The 20,112-nt window shown below is 45.7% G+C and overlaps 1 protein-coding gene across 5 annotated transcripts in view; it reads right to left on the bottom strand.

Moving 5' to 3' along the window:
- Positions 1-20,112, bottom strand: part of LOC144600702 (POU domain, class 3, transcription factor 4-B-like) — a 103,849-nt gene that overhangs the window by 47,537 nt on the left and 36,200 nt on the right. Inside the window, exon 2 of one of the 5 annotated variants that reach the window (XM_078412609.1) lies at positions 974-1,110. The exons of 1 other annotated variant lie outside the window; for it this stretch is intronic. The gene's annotated coding sequence lies outside the window, so the exon portion shown is untranslated. Of the gene's footprint in view, positions 1-973; positions 1,111-7,502; positions 7,550-13,402; positions 13,521-13,960; positions 13,997-20,112 lie in introns of those variants that run through there. 3 more of the 5 variants (XM_078412610.1, XM_078412607.1, XM_078412612.1) reach the window with 3 other exon arrangements.

Below are 20,112 nucleotides of genomic sequence, written 5' to 3'. Positions count from 1 at the left end.
GTATATGTATATGTATATGTATATGTATATGTATATGTATATGTATATGTATATGTATATGTAATGTTTATGTATATGTATATGTATATGTATATGTATATGTATATGTATATGTATATGTATATGTATATGTATATGTATATGTATATGTATATGTATATGCATGTGCATGTGCATGTGCATGTGTATATGTATATGTATATGTATATGTATATGTATGGGTATATGTATATGTATATATATGTATATGTATATATATGTGTATATGTATATGTATATGTATATGTATATGTATATGTATATGTATATGTATATGTATATGTATATGTATATGTATATGTATATGTATATGTATATGTATATGTATATGTATATGTATATGTATATGTATATGTATATGTATATGTATATGTATATGTATATGCACAGTTAGGGCAATGGAACCTTCTGTTTTAAACTTTGTGTCTGCTTCTTCTTCTTCTTCTTAAGCCCTCGGCTCCTGTAGGGAGCGTAGGCCATTGACAATTGTCCTCCACCTCACTCGGCTGTTGGCGGTTCTTTCCAGATCTCCCCAGTGGAGCCCACTCCCAGACATTTCTGCCTGGACACCTCTTCTCCAGCTATTCCTAGGGCGACCTCTTTTCCATTTTCCTTGGCGGTTCAATCTCAGGGCTTGCCGGGTGATGTTTGTGCCAGGTTTGTGGCCGGGCGATCTTTGTGGCAGGTTTTCTGACGGTGTGTCCAGTCCAACTCCATTTTCTCCTTCAGATTTGTAAGTCAATGGGACCCTGCCTTGTTCTTCTCCACAGGTCCACATTGCTTACTTTGACTCTCCACCAGATGTTTAGTATTCTCCCGAGGCAGGTGTTAATGAATGTTTGCAGCCTGTTTGTTGTGTGTTTTGTTGTTTTCCATGTCTCTGATCCATACAGCATCACCTGCTTCGCGTTTGAGTTAAAGACGTGTATTTTGCTGTTGATTGAGATGTGTTTTGAGCTCCAGATCTTCCTGAGCATGTTAAACACCTAGGTATGTGAATGTTTCTACCTCCTCCAGGGCAGTGCTGTGCATGAGGATAGGGGCGCTGGTTTTGGAGTAGATCTTCATCACCTGTGTGTAAGAATTGGGTGTAAGAATAAGTTTAAGTTTAATTTGGTCACAACCTGACTGAACTCTGCTCAGCTGCTTGGTATACAACTTCAGTGGGAAATGGCTGAGTAAACAGACTGCCTTTGAATTCTTTTCCATTTCTGATGTTGTCAATTACTTACAAGGAAATATGTGGACAGGGGCCGGGGCAAGGTGGAATGGAAGTTTTATTGCCCTATTGTTCAGCAAGTGAGAAAAGGCTCACTGTTCATCTTGGTGTTAGAAATAGTCAATGTTGATCACTGGACCATGAAATGGTTTTCTCCACCCATGGACTTCAAAGTCTGTCCTTCAAAAAGCATGAGGTAGAGGTGGGAGGGTTGGCAGATGAAGATGTTTAGTTTGGTTTAGTTTAGAGATACAATGCGGAAACAGACCCCCCCCCTCGGCCCACCGAGTCCGCACCGACCCAACTTGTCCATGCTGAATAACGTGCCTCACCTGCACTCGTCCCACCTGCTCATGTTTGGCCCATACCCCTCAGTGTGTCAGGGGGTCACGGGGAGAAGGCAGGAGAATGGGGTCGAGAGGGAAAGATAGATCAGCCATGGTTGAATGGCGTAGACTTGACGGGCCGAGTGGCCTAATTCTGCTCCTATCACTTACGAACGTTGAATATTTCAGCCCCCACGTTTACTCCAGTACGACAGCGGTATTTATTCACAAAATGCTGGAGTAACTCAGCAGGTCAGGCAGCATCTCGGGAGAGAAGGAATGGGTGACGTTTCGGGTCGAGACCCTTCTTCAGACTGAAGGGTCTCGACCCGAAACGTCACCCATTCCTTCCCTCCAGAGATGCTGCCTGACCTGCTGAGTTACTCCAGCATTTTGTGAATAAATACCTTCGATTTGTACCAGCATCTGCAGTTATTTTCTTATAGTACAACAGTGGTGACACTGTGAATTTTCAGACTTGGATCTTCTGAGACTGTTTTGAAACAGAAACATCCTTTTTTTAAACGTCTCTTAAGGCCATGTCTTAGCGTTCCTTGATGAATGTGGGTATTCGAATAAATCGGTTTGATGTTCCCTTTCTCGAAGCAGCAGCTGTGAGTGTGGTTTTAATGCGATCTATTTTCGCTCATAAACGCTACTTATAATGTTTCTGAAAGGGATTTTAATAAAAACAAGCAGGGTTCAGTTGACAAATCAACTCTTCTTGTTGAAGTGCTGTTGGTACAACAGCCCGGGGGCCAAAACAAAGTCAATCAAATCTTTTTAATCTTCGCAGATGTCAAATTGAAGAAAACAAAAATGGTTCCAGGGAATAATTCACATAAAACGTATCTGGGCTATAAAATTAAATGATTACTAACGAAGTGTGAGATTATTAGAGAGAAGTTAACATAATGGACTTGAAATTGCTCAAAGCTTTGCTAACTAATATGTTGGACAGCCATCTTCTTACTTTTATACTCTTGTTACTTTACACTGGAAATTTGGAAGCAATTTCATGCTGGTCTGAATAAGAGATATGAAGACAGATAAAGTGATGCACAAACATAGTGCAAACATGAAGCATCTGTAAAACGAAGCATGTTGAAAACATGCATATCTTTCATTCATCTGCTCTTTATCTCTCTACATCATCGTCTTATATCCCTCATCTCCCTCTCCCGTGACTTTCAGTCTGAAGAATGGGTCTCGGCCCGAAACGTCACCCATCCCTTCTCTCCAGAGATGTTGCCTGTCCCGCTGAGTTACTCCAGCATTTTGCGTCTATCTTGAAGTTATCTCCTTGTGATGGGCACAAAGTGCTGGAGTAGCTCAGCGGGACAGGCAGCATCTCTGGAGGGAAGGGACGGGTGACGTTTAGGGTCGAGACCCTTCTTCAGACTGAATTTTGTGTCTATCTGTGTTGTGAACCAGCATCTTCCGAGACGTTATCCCTTTGTGTAAGAATCTTTGCCTTATGGGCGCTGTGGAACAGCCTTTCGACATTAACTGCTCCTGTTTCTTTCCAAGTTCCAACATTCATCAACAAAAACACGAATAGTATTCACAGGTCACCAGAAAACCTGCAGTATAAATATCCACGGTTGTCTTGACTATCCTTGCACTTTCTTGACCCCCCCCCCTCCCTTTCCAGTTTAGTTTAGTTCAGTTTATTGTCACGTGTACAGTGAAAAGTATTTGTTGCGTGCTAACCAGTCAACGGAAAGACAATAGTCAATAGTCAATTTATTTGTCACATACACATAAATGTGCAGTGAAATGAAAGATTACCCACAGTCCAACAATAAGACCAATAAAAATAAGCAATAAAAAATATGCAATAACACATACGATCATAAACCAACACCAAACAAAAGAAACATCCATCACAGTGAGTCTCCTCCAGTCCCCTCCTCACTGTGATGGAAGGCCAGAATGTCTTTTCTCTTCCCCTGCCGTTTTCTCCCGTGGTCAGGCTGTTGGAGTTGCCACGTTGGGGCGGTCGTGGCCCCCGACATTGAAGCACCCGCCGGGCGGAGAAAATCCCGCGGCCTATTCCAGGCCGCGCCGGACGGTGAAAGGTTCGCGGCGGGCCGACCCAAGCCCCACGATTCGGGGCGGGCGAAGACGCTGCCGCTGCCGGAGCTCCCGAAGTCGGCCCCCACCCAGGGGCTGCGAGCTTCCGACGTCCACGCGGCCCGCGGCCTAAGAAGCCTCCGGAGACGAGTCGCAGCCACTCCCACAGCCTCCGAAGGCAGCCAGCGCCGCAGGTGGTAAGTCCAGTCTGCGAACCAGAGCCCAGATGGGCCCAGCTGGAGGCCGCCAGCTCCAGGTGCATGGCCGATGGTAGGCCGCAGCGGGAACGGAGACACGACACAGAGAACAAAAGTCGCGTCTCCATTCGGAAGAGACAATTTTACAGTTTTACATTCCCCCCCCCCCCCCCCATAACACACAACCACAAACACTACATCATATCTAAACACTACAATTAAGACAAAAAACAACAAAAAGCACAAAAGACAAATGGACTGCAGGCAAGCCGCAGCTACTAGGGCGGGCTACATGATTACAATTGAGCTATTTACAGTGTGCAGATACATGATAAGGGAATAATGTTTCGTGCTGGTTTACAAAAAAAGTCGACACAAAGTGCTAGAGTGACTCAGTGGGTCAGGCAGCATCGCTGGAGAACATGAACAGGTGACATTTCAGGACGAGGCCCTTCTCCGTACTGATTGCAGTAGCCGAATGTTCATTGTGGTTTTTTAATGCTCAGAAATGGAGTAAATTCATTTTCCTCATTCTTTCGACAGTTCCAATAAGTTTTGGAGCTTCATTTTGAAAAGAACTGTTTCATTACCTGATGTTCCATTGCAAACTTCCTTGAAGACATGCGTTTGCAATCTGTGAGGAATAGAAACAAGGAACTGCAGGTGCTGCTTTACAATAAAAGACACAGAGTGCTGGAGTAACTCAGCGGGTCGAGCAGCATCTCTGGAGAAAACAAATAGGTGATGTTTAGGGTCGAGACCCTTCATCAGACTGTTTGAGTCTGAACAAGGGTCCTGACCCGAAACGTCAACTATTCCTTCTCTCCAGAGATGCTGTCTAACCCCGCTGAGTTAGACAATAGACAATAGACAATAGGTGCAGGAGGAGGCCATTCGGCCCTTCGAGCCAGCACCGCCATTCAATGTGATCATGGCTGATCATTCTCAATCAGTACCCCGTTCCCGCCTTCTCCCCATACCCCCTGATTCCGCTATCCTTAAGAGCTCTATCTAGCTCTCTCTTGAATGTATTCAGAGAATTGGCCTCCACTGCCCTCTGAGGCAGAGAATTCCACAGATTCACAACTCACTGACTGAAAAAGTTTTTCCTCATCTCTGTTCTAAATGGCCTACCCCTTATTCTCAAACTGTGGCCCCTGGTTCTGGACTCCCCCAACATTGGGAATATGTTTCCTGCCTCTAATGTGTCCAACCCCTTAATAATCTTATACGTTTCGATAAGATCCCCTCTCATCCTTCTAAATTCCAGTGTATACAAGCCTAGTCGCTCCAGTCTTTCAACATATGACAGTCCCGCCATTCCAGGAATTAACCTAGTAAATGCAGTTACTCCAGCTTTTGGTGTCGATCTTCAGCATCTCTGGAGAAAATGGTTTGATGATGTTTTGGGTCCCTGAGTTTGATGAAGGGTCCTGTCGGCACTGGGCCTGTACTCGCTGGAGTTTGGAAGGATGAGGGGGGACCTCATTGAAAGATACAGAATAGTGAAAGGCCTGGATGGAGTGGATGTGGAGACGATGTATTCACCAGTGGGAGAGTCTACGTCTAGAGGTCATAGCCTCAGAATTGAAGGAGATGAGAAATCTCTTTAGTCAGAGGTTGGTGAATCTGTGGAATTCATTGCCACAGAAGGCTGTGGAGGCCAAGTCAATGGGTATTTTTAAGGCAGTTGATTGATAGATTTTTGATTGGTACGGGTGTCCGAGGTTATGGGGAGAAGGCAGGAGAATGGGGTTAAGAGGGAGAGATAGATCAGCCATCATAGAATGGCAGAGTAGACTTGATGGGCCGAAAGGCCTAATTCTGCTCTTATCAAATATGTGGGCATCTTACCTGATGGGAGAGGGATGGACTTGAGTTGTTGTTTCTGGATCGTCGGAGTTTGAGGGGAGACCTGGTCAGTATATAACATTATGAGAGTCATACACAGGGTTGACAATTTGTTTCTCCCAGGATGGAAGTGTCCAACACTAGAGGGCAGAGCTCTAAAGCGAGAGGAGTAAAAGTTTAATGGAGACTAGCTGGTGTTTTGACTTTCTGCATGTCCCACTGAGTTACTTCAGCTTTTTGTGTCTATCTCAGTTCAAACCAGCGTCAGTGTTTCCTCACTACACACCTCTGGTTAAATACTACAGGCCTATGTCCCTTGTGAAATTACTTACATGTAACGTTTGGATTAGTTTAGAGATACAGCGTGGAAACAGGCCCTTCGACCCATCCAGTCCGTGCCGACCATGATCAATCGTACACTAGTCCCAAGCTACGCACCAGCGACAATTTCCAGGAAACAATTAATTTACCATTCCGCACGTCCTTGGAGTGCGGGAGGAAACCGGAGCACCCGGAGAAAACCCACGCAGGTCACGGGGAGAACGTACAAACTCCGTACAGACAAGCACCCGTAGTCAGGATCGAACCCGGGTCTCTGGCGCTGCGAGGCAGCAACTCTGCCGCTGTGCTTTGCGACAAGGGAACAAAGAACCACTGGTTTAATGTGAGAGGGGAAAGATTTAGCAGGAACCTGAGGGGCAATGTTTTCAGTCAGAGGGTGGTGGGTGTATGGAACGAGCTGTCAGAAGAGGTGACTGAGGCCAGCACTATAACAATTGTTAAAAGACACTTAGACAGGTACATGTACAGGAAGGTACAGGAGCCAAATATGGGCAAATGTGACCAGCATAGATGGGGCATCTTGGTTGGCATGGACGAGTCGGGCAGAAGGGCCTGTTCCCATGCTGTACGACTCTATGACTAAAGGTTTAGTGGGATATGGGTAGGGGTGCCAACTGTCCCGTATTAGCCGGGACATCCCGTATATTGGGCTAAATTGGTTTGTCTTGTATGGGACCGCCCTTGCCCCGTCTTAGGCCTGGGGGCACTATAGGCCTGGGGGCCCCTGTAGGCCCGGACACTGTAGGTCTGGACACTGTAGGCCTGGGGGCCACTGTAGGTCTGGACACTGTAGGCCTGGGGGCCACTGTAGGCCCGGACAGTGTAGGTCTGGACACTGTAGACCCGGACAGTGTAGGTCTGGACACTGTAAGCCCGGACAGTGTAGGTCTGGACACTGAAGGCCCGGGGGCCACTGTAGGCCCGTACAGTGTAGGTCTGGACACTGTAGGCCCGCACAGTGTAGGTCTGGACACTGCAGGCCCGGACAGTGTAGGCCCGGACAGTGTAGGTCCGGAGGCTTGGGCGCCACCTAACGGAGATTGCATAGCAACCCGTCTCCCAGCCCGGGCAGCCGCCATTGGTGGAGCAGGAGCACGTGGCCACTGCCTGGGTGAGGTCACATGGGGCGCGGTGCGGTGACATCACCTTTTGTCCCTTATTTGGGAGTGAGAAAGTTGGCAACCCTAGATATGGGCCAAATGCATGAAAATTGTACTGGCTTAGATGGGGCAGCATGGTCGAGTCGGGCTGAAGGGCCTGTTCCCATGCGGTACGACACTATAAGTATAAAAGCTGCAAATACAGGAATCGTGGAAAGTGAAAAGGTTCATGTTTCAGATCTGGGACACTGTCAGAACTGGGAAAGCTTTCCCAGTTTCTCTTCCCCATCAGTCTTCGATAAGGTGTGGAGTCTCTCTGTCCCAGTTCTGACAAAAAGACTTGGAGTTGAAATATGAACTGTTCCGCTCCCTCTCTTTCCAGACAGGCTAATCGGACAGCTGAAATGTAACGAAAAGAGATATGAAGTGATGAAATCTGGTGGTAAAAGAAAAACAACATAAGATAAATTAAACAAAAATAACGAGCGTGCAGGACTGAGAGATCTATATGTGTGTAGGAAGGAACTGCAGAAGCTGGTTTCAACTGAAGATAGACACAGAAAGTTGGAGTAACTCAGCGGGACAGGCAGCATCTCTGGAGAAAAGGAAAAGGAATAGGCGACATTTCAGATCAAGGTCCCGACCCAAAGCGTTACCTTATCCTTAACTCCAGAGAAACTATATATATAAATATATATATAAACATAGCACAAAAAGTAAGGACATTTGTGTTTGGTAGATTATTTCTTTGTTGTAACAATGCTTCTTGGCAATAAATCTTATACCGTTGGAAAGCCAGTTTATTTCCCTTTTAAATGGTGCCTCATTTGTAAGGAACATGCATTTGTGGGATGAGCAGCAGAGCTGAGTATATGGGTTGCGCCCATGAAAAATTGGCCAAATCTTCTCTGCCAATGCCAAACAGCTTATTCTGCTGTTGCTATTGACTCTTGTTTTGAGCTTCTGGTGGTACCCCCAGGTGCTGACAATCAGGTGCCTGATTGGCACCTGATTGGCAGCATCTGTGAGCATGGGCCCTGCTACAGTGGTCAGTAGGTGTCTGCTCCAAGAATCGGCGTGCCACGTTTGACTGATCTGGATAGGGCCCGTGCGATAGGGCAACTTCAAGCTGGTGTTCCGCAAAACCAAGTTGCGGCATTATTTGGAGTGAGCCCTAGTACCATCTCCAAAGTGAAGGCCAAGTTCCATATAACGGGGGATGTCAGAGACAGGCCGCGAAGTGGGCGTCCCAAGAAGACGACACCCGAAGAAGACCATTTCCTCACCCTGTCAGCACTTAGGAACCGTAGGCTGTCTTCTACAGATTTGCAGTCAAGGTTTGCAGGACGATATGGCCGACGGCTCTCTGCCCAGACAATTCGGAACAGACTGCACGCAGCTGATCTCCGGTCTCATAGGGCTGCCAGGAGGCCTGCCATGACTGCCCTTCACCGTCAGGCCCGTTTGCGCTGGTGTCGGCAACACGTGCACTGGAACCTGAACATGTGGAGGAACGTTATGTTCAGCGGTGAGTCCAGATTCTGCCTACGGCAGTTGGATCATAGGGTCAAAGTGTGGAGAAGACGCGGAGAACGCTATGCTGATTGCTGCACCGATAGAGTAACATCTTTTGGTGGAGGCAGTGTGATGGTGTGGGGCGGCATCTCCCTCACTGGAAAAACGAGGCTTGTCATCATTGGAGGCAATCTCAATGCAGAGAGATATCGAGATGAGATTCTGCAACCAGTGGCAATCCCATATCTCCACAGTCTGGGACCGAACTTTATCCTCCAAGATGACAATGCTCGCCCCCACAGAGCAGGGTTTCTCAGAGACTACCTCCAGAATTTGGGAGTGGAGAGGATGGAATGGCCTGCCAGCAGTCCTGACCTCAACCCCATTGAACACTTGTGGGATCAGCTTGGGCGTGCTGTTCGTGCCAGAGTGACCAACACAACCACGTTGGCTGACTTGCGACAAATGCTGGTTGAAGAATGGGATGCCATCCCACAACAGTGTGTGACCAGGCTGGTGACCAGCATGAGGAGGAGGTGCCAGGCTGTTATGGCTGTGTATGGTTCTTCCACAGGCTACTGAGGCTCCTGTTTATTAAATGAATAAATTGTTAAATTGCCAATATGTCTTGTTTCTTCAGACTTCAATCATCCAATCCACCAAACAACACCGAACAAGAGTCAATGGCAGAATAAGCTGTTTGGCATTGGCAGAGAAGATTTGGCAGATTTTTCATGGGCGCAACCCACATACTCAGCTCTGCTGCTCATCCCACAAATGCATGTTCCTTACAAATGTGGCACCATTTAAAAGGGAAATAAACAGGCTTTCCAACGGTATAAGATTTATTGCCAAGAAGCATTGTTACAACAAAGAAATAATCTACCAAACACAAATTTCCTTACTTTTTGTGCTATGTTTTTAAAGATGTATATATATATATATATATGTATATATATATATATATATATATATATATATATAAATATACATACACATACACACACACACACATATATATATATATATATATATATATATATACACACACAAGGCTTGGTAAAACAGGTTAGTAAGGCATTGAGAACAAATGTACACAAAGTAGGAATGTTTATCAAATGGTGACACAAGGAACTGCAGGTATAAGTTTACAGGAAAAGACACAAAGTGCTGTAGTAGTTCGGCGTGTCTAGGGAACCTGGGTCCCGTTTCTGTTCGGGATTCTTCTTCTGACGAGTTGGGTAGAAGACTGAGCAAAAGAAGGGTCCCGACCCCAATCGTAACCTCTCCAGGTACTCCAGAGATGCTGCCTGAGCCTCTGAGTTACTTTGGGTCTAAATTTGTATCAAACCTTTGCTAATCTGGGGTTTGGTTTTAAGTGGACTATACCGCGAGGTAAATAAGGCTGCACAACCACAGAATGTCAACTTAAATTACATAACTGGGACACAAGGGAAAACAATTTATCCATTATAAATCCTGTAATTAATCTACTGGGCTGCATATTACTGTTGGGTTTTGAGATGGTCAATTTAGGGGGAAAGGTTGATGGAACTACAAGGTCTTTTCCGTCCTTGACTAAATCTCATATTCTTAAGAAGGCAGAACGTTATTATAATTAAATATGCTGCAGCAAAACTTAGTAACGCAACGACCATTTCTAAACAATATTAATATTGAATATGGGAGAATTCAGGAGTCAAGGTCTGTTAAATTTCCTGTTGAATGTAAAATAGCGAAGTGGTTTATAGCAGTTATGTTGTGTGGACCGATTGTACACATATAGGAGTTGACATATTTATATAATGCATAGCACGCAATAAACTCAAACTCAAGCCTGATTACTAAAAGGTTGTTGATAGCAAAGCTGCAGCAGGCAGTCAAAAATGCACTCCTGTTGTGATGAGATTCTTTTTTTTTTTTTAATCGCCCAGACATGCAAACAGCGTGGTAAATCGAAATTTGCCTCCTGTATTCATTTTGAGCGTATTAGCAGGACCGGCGGTGCCAAAACTTGCACTCTTCCATTGCAGTAACTGAGGTGATAAATCTATCAACTGACAACAAAATTTAATGCCCCAATCAAACTAACAATATATTTTATTTAGGTGTATTATGAAGGTTGAGCTAAACAGAGTGAAACAGTTAGATCCAGCCTCTGCTAATCGGCACTGATTATTTAGCGTTCGAATGGTAATGGGGTTTGGGTTGAGTTGAGTTTAGTTTATTGTCACGCGTACCGAGGTAAAGTGAAAAACCTTCTCGGTTTAGTTTAATTTATTGTCGTGTGTGCCGAGGTACGGTGAAAAACGTTTGTTGCGTGCGGTTAGGTTAGGCAGCGGGAAAGACTGTACATGATTACAATTGAGCCGTCCACAGTGCACAGATACGTAACAAAGGGAATAATGTGAACAACGTTTAGTGCAAGGTAATTTATTTCGAGAGGATTTGTACTAGAATACAAAAACAGGGATGAAACGCTGAGGCTTTATAAAGCGCTGGTCAGAACGCGTTTGGAGTATTGTGAGCAATTTTGGGCAGCATATCTGAGGAGGGATGTGCTGGCTCTGGAGAGGGTCCAGAGGAGGTTTACGAGAATGATCCCAGGAATGAGTAGGTTAACCCTATGATGAGCGTTTGACAGCACTGGGCCTGTACTCGCTGGAGTTTAGAAGAATGAGGGGGGAACCTCATTGAAACGTACAGAATAGTGAAAGACCTGGATAGAGTGGATGTGGAGAGCATGTTTCCACTAGTGGGAGAGTCTAGGACTAGAGGACACAGCCTCAGAATTAAAGGACGTTCCTTCAGGAAGATGAGGAGGAATTTCCTTAGTCAGAGGGTGGTGAATCTGTGGAATTCATTGCCACAGAAGGCTGTGGAGGCCAAGTCAGTGGGTATTTTTACAGTAGAGATAGATAGATTCCTGCTCAGTACGAGTGTCAGGGGTTATTGGAAGAAGTCAGGAGAATGGGGTTGAGAGGGAGTGATAGCGATCAGCCATGATTGAATGGTGGAGTAGACTTGATGGGCCGAATGGCCTAATTCTGCTCCGATCACCTGTAAAGCCAGTAAAGTCTGATCAAAGATAGTCCGAGGTGGATAGTAGTTCAGGACTTCTCTCTGGATGTTGCGGCCAATGTGGCTTCTGGTCAGTGTGTGGATGTTAAGCCTTCCATTCGCTTTCTTTACTGCACATTGATTGACCGGTTGCATCACGGCCTGGTTCGACAACTCAAACGCCCAGGAATGAAGGAGATCACAAAAGGTGGTGGACACTGCCCGCTCCGTCACGGGTACTGACCTCCCCACCATTGCAGGGGTCTACAGGACTCACATCATCAGAGGCCCACACCACCCTGGCCACGCTCTCATTCCACTCCGACCATCAGGAAGAGGTACAGGAGCCTGAAAACTGTCCAGGTCCAGGTTCAGGAACAGCTTCTTCAACACAACCATCTTCCTCTTGAACAGTGCAAACACCAACTAAACTACGAACTATCAACTGTCTTGGTTGTACGAAGAAACGGGGTTTTCACACTAACATTAGGGATTTTAATTGATTGATTTTTTTTGTTTATTATGTTGTCTATGTGTACAATGTTTACAGGCCTTAAGGGCGACACAGTGGTGCAGCGGTAGAGTTGCTGCCTTACCTGGTTCAGTAGAGACCCTGGTTGGTCTTCAGTATAAATCAGCGTCTGCAGAACTCATGCGATGCGGTGACTTCGCGGTAGAGTTGCTGCCTTACGGCACTTACAGCTCCAGAGACCCCGGTTCGATCCCGACTACGGGCGCTGTCTGTACGGAGTTTGTACGTTCTCCCCGTGACCTGTGTGGGGTTTTCTCCGGGTGCTCCAGATTTCTCCCATATTCCATAGACGTGCAGGCTTGTGGGTTAACTGGCTTCTGTAAATTGTCCCGTGTGTGTGTGTGTGTATAGGGTAGTGCTGGTGTACGGGGTGATCGCTGGTCGGCGAGGACTCAGTGGGGACGGAGATCCTGTTTCTGTGCTGTAACTCTGAAGTAGAGTCTAAAGTCAAAACCAATTTCCCCATTGCACTATTCTGAAGTGAAGTGAAAGCCTCTTATGCTGCTGCAAGTAAAAATATAATTATTCTGTTTTTATTACACATGGCAATTAAACGCTCTTGATCCTTAACCTCTAAACCTGTCCTATCCAAGTACCTGTTTAAACTATTTCCTAAACGTTGTGATAGGCCCAGCCTCAACTACCTCCTCCGGCAACTCGTTCCATACACACGCGACACTTTGCGTGGAAAAACTATCCCTTATATCTATCCCCCCTCACATTAAACCTATATGTTAGATAGAGCTCTAGGGGCTAGCGGGATCAAGGGATATGGGGAGAAGGCAGGCACGGGTTACTGATTGTGGATGATCAGCCATGATCACAATGAATGGCGGTGCTGGCTCGAAGGGCCAAATGGGCTCCTCCTGCACCTATTTTCTATGTTTCTATGTCCTCTGGTCCTCGATTCCCCTATTCTGGGCAAGAGACCACGTGTGTCTACCCAATCTATTCCTCTCACGTACTTGGGTGTTTTTGGTCTTCTTTGACAACATAAACCCATACCACAGGCAGGAATGTTTAATACATTTTTAATCAAGTTGCACTTGTGACGAAAAAATCCATTCATGGCCGAATGTGCATTAAAAACCACCATTTAGATCCATTGGAAGATGTTGGATCAGGTGAGTTGCGCTTCACTGTTCTCTCACGTTGGAAAGCTGTTGAACCATATCTCATGTTCCCAAGTTGTGCTTCTGTCGAGTTTGCTCAGGGTCAGGCCATTATCAGTAGGTTGAAAAATGTGTTCCCGTTCTTGTCGGGCTTTAAACCAAACAAAGACAGCTCAATGCATTTTAAAAAATTCAATGAAGATGCTTATCGCTTTTTTTTAAGCAAAGGCATGTGCATAATTGTCCAAGTCCACACATTTCCAAAGGAGGTCAGGTGATTGATCAGAGGAAGTTTCGCAGGGCCCAAGAACATTTCTTCGAGTTATGGAGGCAGTGGTGTGTGTAATATGACAGCAGATGAGATAGCTAGCCTCGTTCACACAAGATAAACGGACCCACTTCAAGTTAAGTGAAAGGCATTAAAACTGTCCACCCTGGCATTCGTTTGAAAATGGTGCCCAAGATACTGAACTGACATCTCAGTTGTATATTTTAATGCCTAAATGTTTACCCGATCCAAGATTACATTGAAGCGAGTTGTGATAATTTATCCGTGACGAGAAGCATACTGACCCGCTTGTTCCGAAAGTGGTGCGATGTCAAAAATAAATTTTACCCAGTAATTTTCTGCTGATTAAACATAATGGAACATACACAATTTAATCGTGTTAAACTGCATCTATCTCAAAGAATAATGCTGTTTATCATACATCATTTACAGAACATAAAGTACCATTGCTAAAGCGTACATTGGCAGGGAACAATCGTGTATTTATTCAGTGCCAGTTAGTATCGTGTGGAGGTAATTGTGGATTCTGGGCTTCTAACAACTTGCAAGGTCAAACGTGTTGTAGGCTCGAGGTTACAACAATGAACTCAAATGAAATGTCATCTTTCACAACCTAAGAATGTCCCAAAGAGGTAGAGGTATTGTATAAGATGTTGGTGAGACCGCAATTAGAATATTGTGTTCAGTTCTGGGCACCATGTTATAATAAAGATATTGTCAAGCTTGACAGGGTTTAGAAAAGATTTACGAGGATGTTTTGGAGGGTTATGGACCAAGCGCAGGCAAGTGGGTCTAGTGTAGCTGGGACACTGTTGGCCGGTGTGGGCGAGTTGGGCCGAAGGGCCTGCTTCCACACTGTATCACTCTATGACTATGATTCTATTGTTATCATGTTGGAAACCCAGAAGGGGTTTAGAAGGATGAGGGAGGAACTCATTGTAACCTACTGAATAACGAAAGGCCTAGATAGAGTTGATGTGGAGAGGATGCTTCCAGCGAGTACAGGCCCAGAGTCATCAAATACCCAATTTATACATTAACCCAATGATTCCCAGGAGCAAAGATTCCTCTGCCTAAAGCTGGAATGAGTTGATATCCATCTACCAAATCTCCTTTCAACCTTCTTTGCCCCAGGGAGAATAACTCCAACTTCTGACCTTGTAGCAGAAATCCCAACACAAAGTGCTGGGGTAACCCAACAAACAGGTCAGGCAGCATCGGTGGAGGGGATGGACACACAAAGTTTAGGGTCTTTAGACTTTTTGGGATATTGGGATAATTCCTTGGCACTTATTAGTAGGGAGCCATGGGATCTGCAGTAACGACCTAAGGTGGCCCTGGACTAACTGCTTCATCTGAAAGAGTGGATCCTTTTCAACAATCCTTCTCAGCGGCATGGTGGCGCAGTGGTAGAGTTGCCGCCTTACAGCGAATGTAGCGCCTGAGACTCAGGTTCGATCCTGACTACGGGCGCCGTCTGTACGGAGTTTGTACGTTCTCCCCATGACCTGCGTGGTTTTTTTTCCTAGATCTTCGGTTTCCTCCCACACTCCAAAGACGTACAGGTATGTAGGTTAATTGACTGGGTATGTAAAAATTGTCCCTAGTGTGTGTAGGATAGTGTTAATGTGCGGGGATCGCTGGGCGGCACGGACCCGGTGGGCCGAAGGGCCTGTTTCCGCGCTGTATCTCTAAATCTAAAAATCAAAATCACTAAACAACAATGAACAATGTACTTCAATGCTTCACCCACCAGAGTCAAACTTGGAAGATGCCTGAGACAAACACAAAGTGCTGGAGTAACTGAGCGGGTCAGGCAGCATCTCCGGAGAAAAGGAATAGGTGACTTTTCGGATCGAGACCCTTCTCGGTGCCCTGACCTAACTATCTCAGAGATAGAAGATCTTTAACTACAATTCGGTTTAGTTTCAGTTTAGTTTATTGGCACGTGTACCGAGGTACAGTGAAAAGCTTTTGTAGCGTGCTAACCAGTCAGCAGAAAGACAATGCATGATGCCGTCGCAGCTGCGGCTTGCCTGCAGTCCGTCTGTCTTTTGTGTTTTTTGTTGTTTTTGTATGAATTGTAGTTTTAATATGGTATAGGGTTTGTATGTTATGTGTGTGGGGGGGGGGGGGGCGGGGTGGGGGGCAACGGGAACTGTAAAATTCTCTCTCCCGAACGGAGACGCCACCTTTGTTTTTGTGTCGTGTTTCCGTTCCCGCTGCGGCCTACCACCGGCCATGCACCTGGGACCACCTGGGGCTCTGGTTCGCAGAGCCCGCGGCCCGGACTCATCACCAGCGGCGCTGGCTGCCTGCGGATGCTGCGGGAGTGGCTGCAACTCGTCTCCGGAGGCTCCGGCGCGGGCCTCGTGGACGTCGGAAGCCCGCAGGCCCCTGGATGGGGGCCGACATCGGGAGCACCGGCAGCGGCAGAGGCAGCGTGTTCGCCCGCCCCGAATCGCGGGGCTTGGGTCGGACCGCCGCGGACTTGGCAATAGACAATAGACAATAGACAATAGACAATAGGTGCAGGAGTAGGCCATTCAGCCCTTCGAGCCAGCACCGCCATTCAATGCGATCATGGCTGATCACTCTCAATTAGTACCCCGTTCCTGCCTTCTCCCCATACCCCCTCACTCCGCTATCCTTAAGAGCTCTATCCAGCTCTCTCTTGAAAGCATCCAACGAACTGGCCTCCACTGCCTTCTGAGGCAGAGAATTCCACACCTTCACCACCCTCTGACTGAAAAAGTTCTTCCTCATCTCCGTTCTAAATGGCCTGCCCCTTATTCTTAAACTGTGGCCCCTTGTTCTGGACTCCCCCAACATTGGGAACATGTTATCTGCCTCTCATGTGTCCAATCCCCTAATTATCTTATATGTTTCAATAAGATAATTGAACCGCGGGATTTTCACCGCCCAGCGGGGACTTCAATGTCGGGAGCCCCGACCGCCCCGACTTGGCAGCGACAACAGCCTGACCGCGGGAGAAGACGGCAGGGGAAGAGAAAAGACTTTGTGGCCTTCCATCACAGTGAGGAGGGACTGGAGGAGACTCACTGTGATGGATGTTTCTTTTTGTTTGGTGTTAGTGTGTGATTGTATGTGTTACTGCATTTTAATTGATTATTCTTATTGGTCTTATTGTTCAACTGCAGGTAATGTTTCATTTCACTACACATTTATGTGTATGTGACAAATAAACGACTATTGACTATTGACTATTGATTACAGTCGAGGCATTTACAGTGTATAGATACATGATTAAGGGAATACATGTGGGAAGGAACTGCACATGCTGATTTAAACCGAAGATAGACACAAAATGCTGGAGTAACTCAGCGGGTCAGGCAGCATCTCTGGAGAGAAGGAATGGGCGACGTTTCAGGTCGAGACCCTTCTTCAGACTGATGAGTCTGGGACTTAAAGGAATAACGTTTAGTGCGAGGTAAAGCCAGCAAAGTCTAATCAAGGATAGTCCAAGGGTCACCAAAGAGGTAGATAGTAGTTTGGGACTGCTCTCTGGTTGTGGTAGGATGATTCAGTTGCCTAATAACTGTCCAAGATGGATTGCAGCCCAAACTCAACAGGTGTTGCAGAGTGTGATGAAAAAAAAAAGAGGACAAAATTGTGATGTCTGTTGCAAAATGGTTAATTAGGTTTCCCTCATTAGAATGGTGCATTTTCCATTATTACTGATCGCAGCCATATTGAATAGCAGCTCAATGAGTTGCATCATTGACTGGAGCTTGAATTTTCCTAGTCAAGGAATTTACCATAGAGATTGTAGTTAATATGCACACTTTACAGCACATTTGAGACACATTTTGGAGCTTCTCAGGTACTAGGATAACAACTGAGTCTCAGGTTTGTTAAAAAGACATCAGACTCTACAGGAAACAATTATGATTTACTGAACTGTTGAGATTCTCTATTCTTTTCCATGATGTAAATAATATTTGTAAACTTTTTAAAAAATTGCTGCACTGACGATTTTATGTTTAAGGTACTTTAGTTTAGAGATGCAGCGCGGAAACAGGCCCATCGGCTCACCGAGTCCACGCCGACCAACGATCATTCCAGACACTAGCTCTATCCTACTCACACTAGGATCAATTTACAATTTTACCGAAGCCAATTAACCTTCCAACCTGTACGTCTTTGGAGTGTGGGAGGAAACCCGGGGAAAACCCACGCAGGTCACGGGGAGAACGTACAAACTCCGTACAGACAGCACCCGTAGTCAGGATCGAACCCGGGTCTCTGGCGCTGTGAGGCAGCAACTCTACCGCTGCGCCACAGGTTGAATGTTGTCAGATTGAATTAAGGGAAAATAACAACAACGATGTGAATGGAAACTCTGCAAGTAGGGTTGCCAACTGTCCCGTATTAGCCGGGACATCCCGTATTTTGGGCTAAATTAGTTTGTCCCGTACGGGACCGCCCTTGCCCCGTATTAGTAGGGTTGCCAACTTCCTCACTCCCAAATAAGGGGCAAAGGGTGACATCACCGCCCCGCGCCCCACGTGACCTCACCCAGCCAGCGGCCAAGTGCTCCCACTCCACCAATGGCGGCCGTCTGGGCCGGGAGGCGGGTTGCGAAGCTGCCATCGGTGGAGCGGGAGCACGTGGCCCGCTGGCTGTGTGAGGTCACGTGGGGCGCGGGGCAGTGACGTCACCCTTTGTCTCTTATTTGGGAGTGAGGAAGTTGGCAACCCTATCTGCAAGCTATCCCAACTTTTGTTTACGGACTGCCTAACAACTTAGGCCTGCTATGTGTAAGTTTCAAGAAACTTAAGACTGGGAAGTTAAAGGTGTGGTTAAAAGTTAAACCTCCTTATGTCCGTAGTTTGGAGAACCATGGCATGGGGGTCTAATGATTAGAGAATGTCAACAGCTAATAGCTTGTTACAGACCTGCCTTAACAAGGTGCTAATTGGTTAATTGGGAGTGAACTGGATATAAAGCAGACTCTCCAAAAGTACTGGAGGGGTTTTTTTTGTTTTTTTTCGGGGGGAACTAAAAGGGTTATTGATTTGGAGTTAAACAAATGTCTGGTTTATTCTCCTCCACTAATACACAAGAGGTGAAGCTGAGTGTCGATTAGCAATGAGTTTAAATGGTAGAATGCCAGAAAGGGCGACTTGAATCGTGAAGAAAGCTACTGTTTGTGAGAGGTGCATTATGGGCCCCTGGAAAGCCCATGGTCTTGGTCTCTCTTCTCCAGAGAGGGAAAGATTGCTGGAATTGAAATTAGACACAAAATGCCGGAGTAACTCAGTGGGTCATGCAGCATCTCTGGAGAAAAGGATTAGGCGATGTTTTGGGTCGGACAAAGGGTTATCATTCCACCCCACAAGGACTTATTTAGCTTTAATTTCAAGAGTCAAGAATGTTTTATTGTGTCCCAGATAGAACAATTAAATTCTTATTTGCTGCAGCACAACAGAATATGTAAACATAGAACACTGTAAATAATAATAATAATATTGTACTTCAGAACTTATTTGATGTCTGACCCGTTGTAGTTCAGAGCTTATACAATACAATACAATACAATATATCTTTACTGTCATTGTACAGGGGTACAACGAGATTGGGAATGCGCCTCCCATACGATGCAATAAATTAATTAGCTAGTCAGTATTAATTTAAACAACCCAATGAAACAAATTGGAACAGTTTTAAAACAGAATAAAGTGCAAGTGAATAAAGGTCGATCCGGCTCAGCAGGACCGGTTCATAGCAGCTATGGCCCTGGGGATGAAGCTGTTCCTGAGTCTGGAGGTGCGGGCGTAGAAGGCCTTGTATCGTCTGCCCGATGGTAGAAGTTCGAACAGACTGTTGCAGGGGTGTGAGGAGTCTTTGTGGATGTTGGTGGTTTTTCTGAGGCATTGTGTGTTGTAGATGCCCTCCAAGGCTGGTAGCTGTGTTCCGATGGTCCTCTGAGCTCTATAGGCTACCCGCTGAAGAGCTTTCCTCTCTGGCAGACCCGCTGAGTTACTCCAGCACTTTGTGTCTTTTTTTGTAAACCAGCATCTGCAGTTCCTTCTTTCTACAACCTGAAATGTTAATTCTTTATCTTCCTCCACAGATGCTGCCTGACCTGCTGTGTGTTTCCAGTGTTTTCTGTTTTTTATTTTGTGGTGGGGGAAATTTTATTTGACCTGATTGTTGCTGGGATGTGGAAGTTGTGTATGGAACAGTTGAGGTTATTTATCCTGATGACTTCAAAGCAGGAGAACAGAAGAAGGATAATGAAAGAGACAAATATACACAAATCATTAGATGGGATCGTGCTGTTTTCAGGCATTGATATCTTCTGTTCCTATGAAAGTTTTTGTAATTTGCCACGATTTCTGCATTGAAAGTAAAGTACCAGAGAAAGTGCCACAGAAGGCTGTGGAGGCCAAGTCAATAGATATTTTTAAGACAGAAACAGATAGATTCT

The sequence above is a fragment of the Rhinoraja longicauda genome, chromosome 15 (assembly GCF_053455715.1).
Source record: "Rhinoraja longicauda isolate Sanriku21f chromosome 15, sRhiLon1.1, whole genome shotgun sequence".
Taxonomy (NCBI): domain Eukaryota; kingdom Metazoa; phylum Chordata; class Chondrichthyes; order Rajiformes; family Arhynchobatidae; genus Rhinoraja; species Rhinoraja longicauda.
This window is presented reverse-complemented; position numbering and strand designations above follow the sequence as displayed.